Genomic DNA, 17,656 nt, shown 5'->3' on the forward strand with positions numbered 1-17,656 from the left:
GGGTTAGCATGTCTGAATGAACTCAGGAGACATTAACAACAGTAGCAACCACATAGAGAGTTGAGGCCCTGACCTCGGAGAGTTCAAATGATCCCAAAGATAAAACCCTGACAAAGAAAGCCAGGGACAGGGGGATAGGGTATGGGGACAACTGTGGGACGAAGACCTCCTGCCCAGACAGAAACAGCACAACACAGAGCTTCCCAGAGAGACCAGAGAGAAAACCCGGTCTCCAAGCAGGAAGAATGTAATAGACACTTGAGTTTTCTCCGAACTGACAAGCCAATGGGTCATTACTACTGAAAACACACAGTTTTGTTTGTTCTCTTGAGATGGCGTTTCTCTGCATAGCTGTGGATGTCTGGGAACTTACTGTGCACACCAGGCTGGCATCGAACTCTGAGGTCCTCCTGCCTCTGCTTCCCTAGTGCTAGGATAAAAGGCGTGTGCCACCACTGCTCAGCGCTGAGAACAGTTCTCAATGACACAGCTTACTTGCAGATGTTTGGTTTGGATGTATCAGGACCTTGGTCATTGTGACATTGGATCAATACTGTGATCCACACACATGCTCATGCACGAGCACTCATGCACGAACGCACATGCACATGCTCACACGCACTACTGCTCCTGGTTCCCCCTTTCACACCTATCATCAAGTGATGCAAAGCTTACTTCTTCTATGAGAAGAAATCCCATAATTCAGTGAACAAGAAACCAAGTTATTAGAAACAATCCACAGCTTAATAACTGGAAATTGACCACATCGGTTTTACTATAATGCTATTCTCAGAGCCAGGGCCAGAGGCCACCTTTGGCCTGATGGTACCCTAGCCAGTCAATAACAAGTTAGCAGCCATCGACTGACTGTCTATTTAATGAACAACTCTGTGCTGCCGCTGACGGAGCGTCCAGGAGATAGCAGTGGGGGGCAGGACCAGAGAAAGATGCCAGGACACAATGAAAAAAAGGAGAGGAGTGCTGAAGGACAGGGATCCCAGGGTGACCTTGACTTGCTCATCTATGAGTGTGACAAAGTTACAGGGGACGTAGAGAAACCCGGGCTCAAAAAAACCAAAAAGGGAAGGAAAGAAAGGGAAATGAAGGGAAGGGAAATGAAGGGAAGGGAAAGGAAGGGAAGGGAAGAAAGGGAAATGAAGGGAAGGGAAATGAAGGGAAGGGAAAGGAAGGGAAGGGAAGGGAAGGGAAGGGAAGGGAAGGGAAGGGAAGGGAAGGGAAGGGAAGGGAAAGGGGAAGGGAAGGGAAGGGAAGGGAAGGGAAGGGAAGGGAAAGGGGAAGGGAAGGGAAGGGAAGGGGAAAGGGAAAGGGAAAGGGGAAGGGAAAGGGAAAGGGAAAGGGAAAGGGGAAGGGAAAGGGAAAGGGAAAGGGAAGGGAAGAGAAGGGAAAGGTCTTCTGGCCTTCATATGTCCAACATGCATGCACATTTGTACACATGCACACACACACACACACACACAAGCACATGCACACACACACGAATACACAATAAACAATTATCCAATGCACTTCAATTTACCCTTAAGGCTCACTGACAACTATAAGGTGAGGAGATAAGACCCAGATGCCTACAAGGCCAAGCACAACAACGGTCACCTGAAGCACCTTGGGGCACGACCACCCCATCACAGACACAAGGACGACCTGGTCAGGGCCTTTTATAGTTCACGAGAGATAATGTACGCTCATCTGCTTGGACGGAGAGCCCCTTGGAACACAGAGGAGCAGCTCGAGACATCTATCATCCCAGCATTACTACCTGGCCTCAACAGCCCTGAGATCTGGAACCCATCCCCTCTGCACCAAAACTGGCTCAGGGACGCAGGCAGGATCCAGGGCAAGCCAACTGGGTGCAATTCCACTCCATCCCAGGCGTTAGCCTGAAAACCACCCTCTTTTCACTGATGAGATGAGGCCAAGGAAGTTCCCCAGCTCTGGTGTGAGAGTGTAGCATCCTAGAAGGAGGGGCTAGGAGATCCTACCTCAGGAAGGCACCAATAGTCAAGGAGAAAACGGGCTTGGGGCCTCTTGTTTAAACCCACAAATAAAGCCTTACCGAATATGTAGATTTTCACAATTGATCTTGACTGGCAATTAGATGGCATTTAGAACTATAAGGGAATCAAACCTCTGGGGAAGGCCTCTGAGTGATTATCAAGTCTTGCCTCAGTGAGATGGGAAGATCAATCCTCTGTTTGGGCATTGCCGCTCCATGGGCTGGGGCCCTGGATTGGATACAATGAGCAGAGCTGCCATCTCCCGATGCTTTCTGACGTCGGTGCCTTGCTCTCTCACTGCCCTGCTTTCCCCATCACGGTGAACTATCTCTCGAACCGTGACCCCAAATAAACCCTTCCTTCCTAAAGTCACTTCCGTCCAATATTTTGCCATGGCATCAAGAAAAGTTACTAATCGGAGGAGCTACTCCTAAATGCCCCAGTCTCGAGAGCCAATATAGCTGTTGCTGATCAGTATCAGTTTGGGTCAATTATCAAGTACTCCAACACTTAGCTGACAAAGGACGGGGAAAATGTGGTGAGGTAAAGCTTTAAGCTTGTCTGGCTCCTTGCCACACCCTGGTGCCTCCATAAAGGATCTGCCTGAAGGAGATGGGGGTGGTAAGGGACTCACAGAGGGACAAAAAGGAGAAAGGCAATCACAGGTAATAAAACAAGTCATTCCTGGGCTTGCCTTGATTTGTTTCTTATCTTCTAAAACCAGAGAGGGCCACAGAGCTGGCGTGGGGGGAATGGTTAATGATAAACCGAAAAATGAGAGCTTCCCCCACCCAGTCTGAGCCTGAATGAACTCCCTAAATGTTTACTGATTCCCTTTTATGGAGAGAGCTGAAAAGAAAGACCGCATCAACAATACCAGGAGATGCTGATCTATGTCATAGCTTAAAAAAAAAAAAATCACTCGGGGTCTTCGGTACTGAGCTCATGTTCAAATTAAGTTTGCCAGAAATCTAATTTGGGATGAGTAATTTAATTTGGCTACTGCAATTAAAAGTGGTGCAGTATTTGTGTTTTCAAGGAAAACCATGTTAGATTTGTCTAATCTGATCAGATGAATATCAGGGCTAGATCACGTGATATCTGGAGCAGATAGATGCTGTGCTGACTTCTTACCTAGTCGTGTGGGATACAGAAGGGCTAACCTCTCATCTCAGCAGGTGAATTCCAGCAGCGAGTACCAAGAGAATAGAGCTGCCCAGCCCCCGAGGGATTCACACGCCCATGACACCATCTAGCACCCTAACATTCTTTGAGTGAGTAAAACAGAGGCCCCGAGTGGGCAGGCGATTTGACCTCACGCTCACAATGGCAGCCCAGCCCTCCATACCCCAGTGTGTGTCTGTAGCACACATGCTCTTTGTAAGACAGAATGTAAACAGATGTGGAGGTTAGACATGGAGCACAGGTATGCTTGTCTGCTATGTAAGAAGCCCCGGTTCCCAGCCCAGCGCTCATCTAGAAGCTCGGTGCTCAGGAAGAGGAGGACCAGGGGTACAAGGTCATCTGCACAGCAAGTTCAAGGTCGGCCTGGCCTACGTGACACTGTCTGAAGGAGACACCCGGTACTGTAGGGCTGCAGCTGTTCTTGCTGCCCATTTAAGCAAGACATGAGTGGCCAGATACCTTCTGTCAATCCCTCTGGTCCCTTTTAATTTTCTGAGGAATGACAAGATGTTCTCACAATCTCCATGATAACTTAAGGGAGTGTCCCCCCACTCTTCTGTCAAGTGCACTATAATATACATATATATCTATATATGTGTGTGTATGTGAATATATGTATGCACACACACACACACATACACACACACACACACACACACACACACACACACACACACACACACACACATTTTGAGAGCCCATGTAGGGCAAGCTGGCCTTGAAATTTGTCCATGCATGAGGCTAACCTTAAATTTCTTATCCCCTGCTTCTTTATTCCAAATGCCGAGACAACAGGCTTGCCCCGCCATTCCCTGACCGCTCTTTTTTTTTTCCCCCTTTTCTTTTTTTCGGGGCTGGGTACCGAACCCAGGACCTTGCGCTTCCTAGGCAAGCGCTCTACCACTGAGCCAAATCCCCAACCCCTCCCTGACCGCTCTTAATGACTGCTCCAATCATCCCGAAACCCGAGTTCATGAAACTTGACATTAAGCACATTTCAACCACATGGCGGTCAGAAAAACCAGTGTGTTTAGCTTTCGGGAAAGCTATTAGCCTTAAGGAGTTCTAAATGTCACTGAATGTGACATCACGTATCAGGGTCTCAATGTACTTTGATCTATGAAAGTTAGATTATAAAGGAAAAAAGACTAGATAAAATATCCGCAATACATCAACTTAATACACACAGCTGAAAAAAAAAATCCCCTTAAAAATGATGGGTGAGGGGTTGGGGATTTAGCTCAGTGGTAGAGCGCTTGCCTAGGAAGCGCAAGGCCCTGGGTTCGGTCCCCAGCTCCGAAAAAAAGAACCAAAAAAAAAAAAAAAATGATGGGTGAGGGGAGGTGGTGGGTTGAACATGCTTGGCCCGGGAAGTGGCACTATTAGGAGGTGTGGCCTTGTTGGGAGGAGGTGTGGCCTTGTTGGGAGTGGGTGTGGCCTTGTTGGAGGAAGTGTGTCATGGCTGGGGTGGGGTTTGAAATGCTATGCGCAAGCTCTGGCTAGTGCCTAGGAAAGACTGTGCCCCTGGCTGCCTTCAAACTAAGATGTAGAACTCTGAGCTCCTTCTCCAGCACCATGGCTGCCTGGGAGCGTGGTTCTCGCCATAAGCCTCTGAACCTGCGAGTCAGCCCTAATTAAATGTGGTCCTTTATAAGAGTTGCCTTGGTCATAGAGTCTCTCCATAGCCAAGAAGAAAGATGAAATACTCCAAAATAAAAATGAGGCAGGCCACCAAGAGGCAACTTAGGCATATGTGTCCATCTCCTTGATGGACTCAGGGGAGTTCAAGGTCCTAAAAAAGCATGAGCCTGGGTCCCTAAATGATGGTCTGTGGGCTCTGGTGGCTGTCAATCAGGACACTAAAACACACACACACACACACACACACACACACACACACACAGAGAGACAGAGACAGAGACAGACAGACAGAGACAGAGACAGAGAGACAGAGAGACTGAGATAGACAGAGAGAGAGGTGAAAAGGCACCAAACTTTGATTACAATATCACAGTCAAATACGAGGCGATAAAAAAGCGCTTCTGGTATTGACCGCGTGTATGCTTGAGCGAGCACTTGGTCAACCGTTGCACACGTGGAGGTGAGCGGACAATTTGCAGGAGTTACTTTCTCCTTCTAACCTGAGGTCCTGGATTGAATTCAGATACTCTGGCTTGGTGGCGAGTGCCTCTAACCACAGACCGTCCCTCTGTGCCCACGGCTGTTACTTTTAAGTAGGACTCACGCAAGACATATTTTCCTTCTTAATAATCTTTTAAATCGTTAAGTTAGCACACAAAGTGGTGGGTTTCGCTATGACGCGCTGGTATTTCATCCAACTCACCCCCTTCCTGCACCCCCCCTTCCTGCACCCCCTCTTCCTGCACCCCCCTCCACTCCCCAAACGGTGCCTCTTTCTGTTTTTATGTTATGGTGTATTCCATTACTCTCTTCTTTCCCCCCCTCTGCTTCCTTGTAATATTTTCTTTCTTCTTGTAGTTTCCTTCCTATGTTTAAAAATAACGTGTGTGTGTGTGTGTGTGTGTGTGTGTGTGTGTGTGTGTGTGTGTGTGTACATGTATGCAAGTGCACACATGACATGCATATATGTGCGTGCACATGTCTTTGGGCATAAAGAGGCCAGAGGTCGCTATGAAGTTCTCTCCTCAACTGCTCCCTCCTTCATTGTTTGAGTCAGGGTCTCTCACTGAACCCCAAGCTGAGCAGCTGGCTAGGCTGGCTGACCAGCAAACCGCCCTGGAACCCGGTCCTCTCTGCCTCCTGCTGCTAGGGTAACAGGCGAATGTCGCCACGTTCAGTTTTTATGAAGTTTCTAGAGATCAGAACTCAGGTCCTCAGGCCTGCCCACCAAGCATGGCACTCACTGAGCTGTCCCTCCTCCTTTGCACGTTTTCATCTCATGAGTATTTCACTCAGGTCCAAGGATGACTATGTCCCACAGAACTTCCTAGTGGCATCCGTGTGGGGTCTCCCTTTCCCGCTTTGCTGTGAGTCGGTTTTGTCTGCGAGCTTCTGCTGCTCTTTGTTTTCCTAAGAATATTTCAGGCTGGTCTTATTATTTCTATAACTAGGCCAAAACCAATAAAGTGTAACAAAGAAAAGGGGCTCCTAGGAATGCAGGCCTTCCTAATCCATCCAGTCCATCAATTTATTAAAGCTCTGTTCCGTAGGCTGTTTCTAAATGCAGCCATGGTTTATGCTTTTTCAAGCCAGGAAGGTGCAGTGGTACCTGCAGGCTGATTTGTTCTTCCAAACACATTCTTTCTCCCTCTCCCTCTTTCCTTCCCTCCCTTCCTCCCTCCCTTCCTCCCTCCTCCTCTTCCTCCTCCTTCTCCTCCCTTTCTCTCTCTCTCTCTCTCTCTCTCTCTCTCTCTCTCTCTGTCTCTGTCTCTGTCTCTGTCTCTGTCTCTCCCCCCCTTTCCTTAGAAAGACCCTCAGGGTCTTAGACAGGAGGGTGGGAGATGCTCAGTGAGTAAACTGATTAGCAGACAAGCATTAACGATCCTTGGTAGCTTCCAACTCTCTGTAGCCAGGGCTAGCCTTTTGCTCCTGATCCTTCTCCTGAGGGCTGCAGGAAGTGGAGGCAGGAGGATCACTGGGCTCCTTAGATGCCAGCCTAGCTCCAGGTTCAGTGAGAGACCAAGTCTCAAAGGAGTAGGGCAGACAGAGATAGAGTAGGACACCTGTCACCTTGTTACGGCATCTGCGTGTGCACACAGATACACACACACACACACACACACACACACACACACCAAAAGAAGTATGAATTGATAGTATAGCTTTTCATACCTATATTGAAATAGCAGCAAAATCAGAGATAATCATTTAAGCCATATTTTGGGGACTGGGGAGACGGCATAGTGGTTAGGAGCACGCATGTGATAGCCATTCTTGCTTGTCAACATGACTATAGTTGGAATTAAAAAAAAACAAAAACCCAAAATGGAGGTGAAAACCCACGAGGGAGTTTCATTTAATTTGAAGTGGGAAGACACACTTTTAATCCAGATCACTGGGATAGGACACCCACATCTAACCTAGGCCACGCCTTATGCAGGACGCCTATCTAAGCACATGGAAGGAGGGAGCTTTTGCTCTTTGCTGGTTGCTCTGCTCTCGAACTTACTGGCAAGTCCATCCCTTCATTGGTGGGAGCGTACGTCCTTAGAATTCCTCGCCGAGACATGCAGGCTTGTGGACAGACAGCACTGTGGACACAATCTGGATTCTTGGATCCTCTGAACATAGGCAGTCATTGTTGGATTAGTTGCATCATATGTAGTATGTATGTATGTATGTATGTATGTGTTTGTATGTATGCATGTGTATGTAAGCACACATATATATTTATATCACAGAGCATATAGTATATTTATAAAATACATATTACATAATATTTATTATATTTGGCATATAGTATTTATATATATAATAGAGAATATATAAACTTATATATTCTATAAGTTCTGTTACTGTAGAGATCCCTCACTAATACAGAAACTTGCTGCTTATAAAGTAAATAAAATCTTTTTTTAAAAAGAGGTATTTTTGTTAACATGGAAATATGGTTTCGACGGTGTTTGAATTTTCAGCTTTTTATCATACTAACGTTGAGCGTTGGCGCCTGCTTGCTTGGCTCTGTGTTTGGTTGTCTCCATATCCCCACGCCTCAACAACGTTCTTTGGTTTTACCTGAGATGGAGCTCATGAAGCTAACGCTGTCTGTCATGCTCCTTCCTGTATTTATTTCCATGATGTTTTTCCATGAAAAAACCAACCTCCCCTTTTCCTGTAGCCCGAACAACCGCTCTTCTCCTTTCAGAGTAAGTTTCCTTTGTTTCTAAGCAATACTCGATTGGATAGGTTCTTCTATGCCACTTCATACTGCCTTTAATAGTCTGATCCATCGCTAATCCATTTTGGTAAAGCCAAGATGATGTCTTGCAAATTGCTAACAAGGTATCCAAATTATTTATTGAATAATCTATTGATTTTCGATGACTGCTCTGTGATTTATTAAATTATTTACTCAAGGGTCTATTGAAGGACCACATGCCTCATCTATTCTTCCAGTGACAGGGGTGCCGTGGCCTTTAATTAGAAAGGGTTTATACTGGACTTCGTGTTTTGATTAAAAAGTGTGTGTACACGTGTGTGCACGTGTGTCTCTGTGTGTATGTCTCTGTGTGTATCTCTGTGTGTCTGCATGTGTATGTGTGTGTGTGTGTCTATGTCTCTGTGTCTCTGTGTTGTATGTGTCTTTGTGTGTGTTCATGTGCGTGTTTGCGTGTGCGTGTGTGTGTGCCTGTGGAGGATGTTGAGTCTTTCCACCATTTCTCTCCACCTCAGTTGTTAAGACACGGCCTCACACTGACCCTGCAGCATGCTGTCTTAGCTGTGCTGGCTGGCCGGGGAGCCTGCAGGACCCACCTGTCACCATCCCTCAGGTCACAGGTGTGTGGCCATGCCCAGCTCTCCCACGGATACATCTCCACATGCTTGTGCATTTAAGACTTCATCCACTACCCTGCCCAGCCCCACACGCTGCACCTTAAAATCCAGCAGCACTATACAGTTTTATGGCCATTAAGTCTAACTGCCACCAAAATCATTTTCAGAGCCCCCTTTGATATCCTCTGCTACTTATTTCCCCAAGCAGAGGTAACACCATCTCAGGAAGTCTAAAGCCTCCCGATACGACTTTCAGAGGGACGACAGTGGGGTGTGGAACTAATTACTGAAATATCCAAGCCCTTTCTCCTCATTGTGCCACCCAGAATGGAGTTCTCAGTCAGGCTTTTAAGTGCCCCTGGGGTACACGTAAACAATCTGGAATGAAGGGAAACCCAATGGTGTGATGGCTAATTTTGGTTAGACCACCTCTAGAATCAAGTAAAACCCAAGCACCTGGGCACATCTGTGAGGGACGCTCTCGACGGGATCGACTGAGGTGAACAGACTCCCCTTAAATCTGGGACACATCTGGATGTGGAACAAGCCAGCTTTGTCTTTTACTTGCTTACCCTCTCAAGGGCAAGTTCATCTATCCTGTTGCTGAAACATTCTTTTGATGGTATCAAGACCTCCATCTTTGGGAATCTCATCTGAAGACCAGCTGAGACATCCTTCCTCGTGGCCTAAGGAACAGGGTTCTTAGCCTTTTTGTCAGGAGATAGCCATTGTCGGACTAACTGGAACACAGCTTCTGGACCTCCACAATAAGTCCCCATACACATTCATCATTTTATCAGTTCTGTTCCTATAGAGAACCCTGAGGAATATGCCACAGGGTCGTACAGTGTCTCCTTGGCTGGCCCAGAACTCACTATGTGTATCAGGCCGACCTCCAACTCAGAGATCTATATCCCGATTAAAGGTGTGCACCACAGCAGGCTTTCATCTTCTTTGTGATATTTATTCTCCGGGGTATTTTTTTTTTCTGACTCTGTAGCTGCTAAAATGTAAAGGAACAATGCTTAAGAGACCCAGTCCTGTTTGGACCGCATTAGCCAACGCCACCCTCAGTGTTTCCTCAGGAAGAAGAATGCCAGCGCCCACACCATCCCTTACTCATCTATACAGATTCCCTTTGGAGCAGTTCACAAAAACCTAGAAGGCGATCTGGGGATGCAGCTCAAAGCACGGCAGCTGCCCGGCATCGAAAGGCTCAATCCCTGACATCAGCAACAATAAACGAGAAATTCAAGGCTGCAGAGAACGCTCAGGGGCTGACAGCACACACTGCTCTCACAGAGAACCTATAGGCCGCGGCTCACAACTGCCTGTAATTCAACTCCAGGGGATCTGACGCCCTCTTCCGGCCTCCACAGGCACCTGCACTCTTGTGTGCAGACCCACATGTAGAAACACACAATTCTACCTGATTATACATGAAATAAGTCTCTTTTGAAAGTTGGAAGCTCGGCTGATTGAAAGTCCCGTTAGAGGTTTGGCAAGATGACATAAAGTAAAGGGTACCAGTTGTCAAGCCTGACAGGCCGATTTCAATCCCTGAGGACCACTGGTGGAAGAAGAGAACTGACTTCTTCAGGTTTTCCTCTGACCTCCACACATATTCCTGGGCAGGCATGTGCCCACACACATACACACATAACTAAATAAACATGCTAAAAAGTGCTACTAATGTCTTAGGGTTTCCACTGCTGTAAAGAGACACTGTGACCAAGGCAACTCTTACAAAGGACAACATTTAATTGGGTGTGGCTTACAGTTTCAGAGGTTCAGTCCATTATCATCAAGGCAGGAAGTATGACAGTGTGCAGACAGGCATGGTGCTAGAGAAAAAGCTGAGAGTTCTGCATCTTGATTGGAAGGCAACCAGAAGAAGACTGTCTTCTAGGCAACCAGGGAGAAGGCCTTAAAGCCCACCCCCACCGTGACACACTTCCTCCAACAAGGTCACACCTCCTAACAGTGCGACTCACCGGGCCACCACAGTTAATGAAATTAGTCTATATTTTATGTAACCAGTTTCTGTGAAAAACATGGAACTATATATACATGACACCAGACCTGCATTACAGAGACATGTCCTCACGGGGCTTCAGCAGAATCCATACACACTTCACTGTTGAAATCCACCTGCTAAAACTTTTAACTTTTACTCTGGAGTGCGATGGTATAGCAGTTCCTGTTGGAGACTTGCCAGGTTTTCATATTTTATTTTATTTTATTCTATTTTATTTTTATATCAGGGTCATATTTGCTTGGAGAGAAAAATGATCTGGAAGTTTCCCATGTTTTCCCTTCTAGATCCCAGAACAGCTTGTGTAACACAGGACTTGCCTGTTTCTGGAAGGTTTGAAGAGTTTTCGAAGACCTTTTCAAGTTGTAAGGTATTCTGCCTGGCACTGGTGTGTGTTTTGTATGTTTGTTTGTATGTATGTATGTATGTATGTGCATGTATGTAGTATTGGTCCTTATGGACATTACTATGCTTGTGTTTCGGTAAAAATAAAGAAATGGTTCTGCATGTACCCTGGCGGTTGCTATTCCGTCTCCAACAGGCCACTGGAACTATCGATAATTTATCTCAGATTAGTATCTCTCCCGGCGACTCTCTGCCAGCCTCCACCTCTCTGGTTCTGGCTACCTGGTAAAATCAGGGCTCTGGAAGTCCAGCAGTGGCTGGCCTATCATGGCTCCCTGCTACAGACTCTGTCCACACTCCCAGCAACCGCCCCCTGGTAGTTAAAGTATAAACTCCCAACTACCCAGTGAAATCAAGACTCAACGACTGTAACCCAACAATCAGATTTATATGTTAAATTCTCAATCCCCAATACAGCCACACAATAAACTCATAACCAATGGATAAGGATATAAACTGCCCAACTAGATAAGATAAATTTGCCTACAGAAATCCACCCCAGCTACCTTGGCAATTCAAGACCACCCGGATCTGGGTCATCTCTCTCCGTCTCCATCTTGATTCTTCCTCTCTTCTCTCCCACCTTACAAAAGCTTTGTCCCCACCTTATTACTTACTGTCCAATCATGGCCTTGCCCTAACTTGTCTGCCTTCACCTGCATAATGGCATCGACCTACATTCTTGCATACATTTACAGTAACAGACGGCAGAGGTGACTCAACGATTAATCGTACATTATTCTCACGGAGTACGTACTTGGGCAGCTCACAACTTCCTGAAACTCCAGCTCCTGGGGATTCAATGCTGGCCTCTTAGGACATCACACACACACACACACACACACACACACACACACAGAGAGAGAGAGAGAGAGAGAGAGAGAGAGAGAGAGAGAGAGAGAGAGAGATTAAAACAAAAAACAAATCTTAAAAAGGAAAAACCAGACATATAAGGTCCTTTGCAGGGCACACGGACCATGTCACCAGGCGGGCATGGGATTGCTGAGATGGAACATACTCAAACCCCATGAATCTCCGAGATCTGAGGTGGCAGGACTAGATCCTCAACTAAGGTGACCACGGGCAGTCAGTCACATAAGGAACCTGGACCGCCTCTCCATGCTAATGTCTCAATAGCCTTAGCCTTCAGCCTTCTTGGATATTCTCATGTCCTTCCCCAAATTATATAATCCCCCGCGCACCCTGAATAAAGGGCATGTGTCCAAATCCACCGCCAGTAAAGAAATATGAACAAGACAAGATGGCCTCCGAGAGCTGCTTCATTAAACATCGCCACGGGGAAGGCCTTTGCCAAAATGAGTGGTGACACTAAGACTCCAGGAAAAGGCCCCTCTCTCCTCCAGTCACTCTGGCCCTTGGCACTCACTCCCAACCACACTGGGATCCTGCTCAGGCGCCCTGCCCCAGCCCTTCCCCCTCTTCCCTTCCGGCTTGGCAGGAGACACAAACTGCAGACTCCTGTCCTTCCCAAGCTGGTGTACCAGTAGCATCCCCCCACCCCGACACTGTCAGAGGAGAGGCAGAACACTGGGCCACAGTCCTTAATGAAATGGCTTTGTTTTAATGCACAGCTTTCCTTTCTCCTAATAACCAAAAGTAAATGCCCCAAAAGGAGTAGTGTTAAGAAGAAATCACATTCCTAGGCTTTGGTTCCCAAGAGTTTCCCTTTTGGGGGCACATAAAGAGGCCACTGGAGGGGCTCAGAGGATGCTGGCGTTCTCATAGAAGCTCAGTTTGTGGGCTGGGGATTTAGCTCAGTGGTAGAGCACTTACCTAGGAAGTGCAAGGCCCTGGGTTCGGTCCCCAGCTCCGAAAAAAAGAACCAAAAAAAAAAAAAAAAAAAGAAGCTCAGTTTGTCAGCCACACCTTCAGTAGGCGGACAAGGGGCGAACCTGGCAGCCCTCTGGATCTATACCAAGCTTTTCCAAGTGTCCATTCAATGGGGGCATCTCAGCTATACAGCACATCCCCTCCTCTACGGCAATGAAAATGTGTCCCTCCAGAAGGACTGTTACTGCAGGGTCCTTGGACCACCTCAAGGACACTTCAAGGGGGGCACAAATGAAGATTCTAAACCTGAGACTGAAGTTTTACATCTTCCGTTCCTATGTCAAAGTTCTAAACTTCAACGAGAAGCCATCGTGAGCCAACGCCTTTGACAGTTAATTAGATTTAGATAAGACGAGATTGGGGATGGGATTAGTACCCATTAAGAGGAAGAAGATACCTCAAAATCCTTCCTTTCTCCAACAGTGCCCAGGGAGGTCAGCGAGATGGAAGTCACCCACAGCTAAGAGGAGAATTCGGATGGGAACATTCCTTGCAGGCACCTTGACATTGGATTTCCCAGGCTCGAAAGGAAAGGAAAGGAAAGGAAAGGAAAGGAAAGGAAAGGAAAGGAAAGGAAAGGAAAGGAAAGGAAAGGAAAGGAAAGGAGAGGAGAGGAGAGGAGAGGAGAGGAGAGGAGAGGAGAGGAGAGGAGAGGAGAGGGAAGGGAAGGGAAGGGAAGGGAAGGGAAGGGAAGGGAAGGGAAGGGAAGGGAAAGGAAGGAAAGGGAAGGAAAGGAAAGGAAAGGAAAGGGAAGGAAGGAGCAAAGAAGGAGAGAAAAAGCCCATCACTGCAGGGAAAGCCACAGGGGCTGGCACTTAAAACAGCGGGTCACATGACCACCACACCCATAATCAAGACACAGAAAGATAACAGCCTGTGCCTTGCCTATGCTTGGCTTCCGTATTTCTCTATTGTTATACAGTTCCCGGACAGCTTGACTAAGGAATGGCAGGATGAGTCTTCCCACATCCATCAACTTAACTAAGACAGTTACCCATAGACATTTCCTCAGGCTAACCTGTATAGACAATAGGACAGTTCGTGGAAGCTTTGTCCCTGGAGGCTCTAGGTTGTGTCAAGTTGACAGTTAAAGCTACCCGTCCCTGTGGTACAGCAGCTGGTAACTGTAGGTGTGTGCTGGGTCTGGAGAAGACGCATCCAAGCTCACATCCTTGATGAATGGGGACCCATGAAACACTGGGCATCATGAGCTGCTCGCAGTAGCCCGGCGTCCTTTGCCAGCTAGCGTGTAACTAGCATGTTAACCATGAGGACAGTTCAGCATGAAGGGAGACTCCCTGAGACCCTCTCTGGTTTCAGGGTCCCAGGACTCCATTCCTTCTCTCCCCATCTGCAGGGGATGCTTCAGTACCGGGCGCTTTTAACCCGGAGCAGTGCAGCACCCACAGCTATGGCACACATAGGGGAGTCAGAGGGCAAGGTGTGGGTGGCCAATCCTCTCCTTCCACGGGGCCCCCAGAGATGAACCCATTTTGCTGGCCCCTGCTTGGGGGTTTTTAATGGTTCTAAGAGACACCTTTCTTTAGATGTCATACAAGGGTTGAAGAGATGGCTCAGGTGGCAGAAGCAAGAGGACCTGAGTTCTAGTCCTTGACACCCATGTGAAAGGCAGGGCATGGTTGGTGTGTGCCTGCACCCCAAGACTGGGGTGGGAGAGACAGGAGGGTCCTTAGAGCTTATGGGGCAGTTAGTATGGCTGAAGTGGGGGCTCCAGGTTCAGTGACAGATCCTGTCTCAATAAACAAGGAAGGAGCAATCTGTGAACACTTGACATTCACCTCTGATGCACACACATGAACACACACACACACGCACATACACACACACATGCATTCTCTGTCTCTGTGTGTATGTATAGTGTATGTGTGTATGTGTAGTGTGTGCATGTATGTATAGCATGTGTGTGCATGTGTGTAGTATGTGTAATGTGTGTGCATGTATGTGTAGTATGTGTGGTGTGTGTAGTGTGCATGTATGTGTAGTGTGTGCATGTGTGTATATGTAGTGTGTGCATGTGTGTGTGTATGTGTGCGTGTGTGTGTGTGTGTGTGTGTGTGTGTGTGTGTATACACTGGTATATGTGAGTAGATGTCATAGAGAGTATGTGCAGGTCAGAGACCCACCTGGGGGATAGATCCTCACCTTTTGCCTTAGTAGAGCTGTATGCACCAGGCTACCTGACCTGTGGGTTTCTGGGGAGAATCCTGCTTCCACTTCCCACCATGCCTGAGGAACACTGGAATCCTGGACAGGTACTCCTGCACCAGGCTTCTACATACTGGTGCTGGGAATTCAAATTCAGTTTCTCGTGGTTCCCCATGGAGTGCTTTACCCCCAGGCCATCTGGGAGGCAGCTCTGCTACAGGAGCTCACACTGGCCAGAGACTGCCTGCTGGTTGTTGCTGCTTAGGGTGGACTCATCTCTCCCTTTCTGGGGGGCTCTTCAAATAAAGCCCATCTGAGTATCCACACACACTTTCCCATCCACAATGGTATACCGTAGAACTGAGGGCCAAAACAATCCAAAGGGGGATTTTCCTTTTCTAGAGTCACAGTAAGGGTGAAATACCGGGACTGGAGAAGCTGTGGGCACGCCTTTTCATTTGACCTACTTAAGCATTTCAGGCTCCTTCCTTCCCTCCGACCGTGTTGTAAACTGAGCATTCTACGTTAATGTCGGGAGAGAGAACATCTCCTCTCGAAAATGAACTGGATTTATCAAAACATTTGTGGGCAGTGAATTTCCCCACAAGTCGAGATGTGACTATAAAGAACTCTCTGGCTCTAGGCAAGGTTTCACAAGGCGTAGCGTTTTCCCTTCAAGCCGCACAGGTAACTCCCATCTCCAGGAGTTTCCCCACCTCCAGGCAGCACCCATCCCTAGGGGCGGCTTGCAGAGCTGATGCCAAAGAAGGAGGACAGTGTGACAGTCTTGGAACAAGCTCTTGGTCAAACTCAAGTCCCCAAAGAGCCCACCCCTCTGCACATCCACTGATCCCTTCTTAATTCTGAACCGGAAGTGATGAAGCTCAGGCGAGGCGCTATGTTCTTCCCATCTCCCATCGTTAATTTGGGAACCGTAAATCAAGGCGCTTTAACGCTCTAGAATCTGATGTCGGTCAGGAAGGCCAAAGTCTTAGCTTGGGAAGTGACTCACAGCATCCATGCCGATGCTGGCCACAGCCTTGTGTTCTGAGCACTGGGTCACCAGGTTGCTGCAGGACTTAGTCTGTGGGATCTCTGGGGCCTTTGAAGTTTTGCCCTGCCCCTAGTCCTGCCCCGCCCTCTCTGCTTCCTCATTGTCAACCCTCAGGAGTTCCCACTGCCATGAGTTCTACCATACCATCCCCGGGAGCCGAAATAAACGCTTTCTCTCTTACATTGCTGCATCCAGTCTTTTATGTCAGTGACCAGAAAACCACCAGTGCAGTCCAGGTGCTTGGTCAGGGAAACCCAGCTGTGATGATCTGGGAAACCCCAGCTAGGAGAGGTCCCTCACCCCTGTGGATCCTCAGAACTGAAGACAGGAGGAAAATCGGATGCAGCGGGTAGCCTTGGACCATCCAGTACACAGAGGGCTTTTCAATGGGACTGAAGTATCTGATACACAGACTGATGGCTATCAACTCTACAAACCCTTATTCTTTTGGGCACAGCATCTACTTCTCAGCTTAAAAATATACGCCACTTAGACTTTTCTATATTAATGTCCCTCCCAAATACACTCTAATAAAAACACTTTAATTTAAAAGAAATCCATAAACACTAAATATTTTAGTACGTTTATTTACCTTATCCCTAGGAGAGCCAACTAACCAGGGGCAGAGAATTCATTTGGAATGAAGAGAGGTAATTTGCTGGATTAAAGATGCACAGGAACCCAAGAAGGTGACAGAGTCTGAGATCTATGACGCTAATAAAAGTAACGTTTATTGGACCAGCCACTGGGCTGAGCACTTGATTGGATTACCTCAGTAAAGCAGTTGCTATTCTTACTCCCATTTTATAGATGTGCTTCTAAATGAGAGACCACATTACAGCCATTTAATCTTCACCAGCCCAGAATTCTGAGTTCACTGTTAACTCCGGCTATAAAAAGGTTGAATTAGCAAATTAGGACTGGAAGGGGATTGAAGAAGGCAGAGTTAGCTTACTAGATTGACGGTCTGACACCCTCAGGATTTGCCGGAAACCAGATGTTTTCAGATGCTCCCTGCGGCCAGTGGGACTTCCTGGGAGTGCTTTGCCCACAACTTCACTGTTAAAATACTTTCTGGCCAGGAAGTGGGGTCTGTGCTTGCCCTGCAGGCAGAACGACCTGAGGTCAACCCCAGCAGAAGAGGCTCCCAAGAAACACTTTGGAGAAGGGATGGGTAGCCTTTTGTTCATTCTTCTCTCACTATGTGAGCTATCCTGGAACTCACTCTGTAGACCAGGCTGGCCTTGAACTTACAGAGATCCACCTGCCTCTGCCTCCCGAGTGCTGGGATTAAAGGCATGCACCACTATACCTCGATCACGTCTTTTTTTTTTTTTTTTTTTTAACTCTGAAAAAGACATTTTTATTGTTCTTTCCGAATCCTCCAGTCAATGGTCCAAACTGCTGACCTAATTGTACAGCCTCTGTCACTCAAACATGAGACGCTTGCTGCTCTGCTGCTGGGAATGG

The 17,656-nt window shown here is 47.4% G+C and overlaps 1 protein-coding gene across 21 annotated transcripts in view; it reads right to left on the bottom strand.

Moving 5' to 3' along the window:
• Positions 1-17,656, bottom strand: part of Trerf1 (transcriptional regulating factor 1) — a 224,059-nt gene that overhangs the window by 114,223 nt on the left and 92,180 nt on the right. For 2 of the 21 annotated variants that reach the window (XM_063267092.1, XM_039083496.2), the window contains one exon: positions 11,873-11,927. The exons of 17 other annotated variants lie outside the window; for them this stretch is intronic. The gene's annotated coding sequence lies outside the window, so the exon portion shown is untranslated. Of the gene's footprint in view, positions 1-11,872; positions 11,928-13,363; positions 13,488-17,656 lie in introns of all 21 variants that reach the window. 2 more of the 21 variants (XM_063267088.1, XM_063267089.1) reach the window with 2 other exon arrangements.

Source organism: Rattus norvegicus, chromosome 9, assembly GCF_036323735.1.
Source record: "Rattus norvegicus strain BN/NHsdMcwi chromosome 9, GRCr8, whole genome shotgun sequence".
Taxonomy (NCBI): Eukaryota; Metazoa; Chordata; class Mammalia; order Rodentia; family Muridae; genus Rattus; species Rattus norvegicus.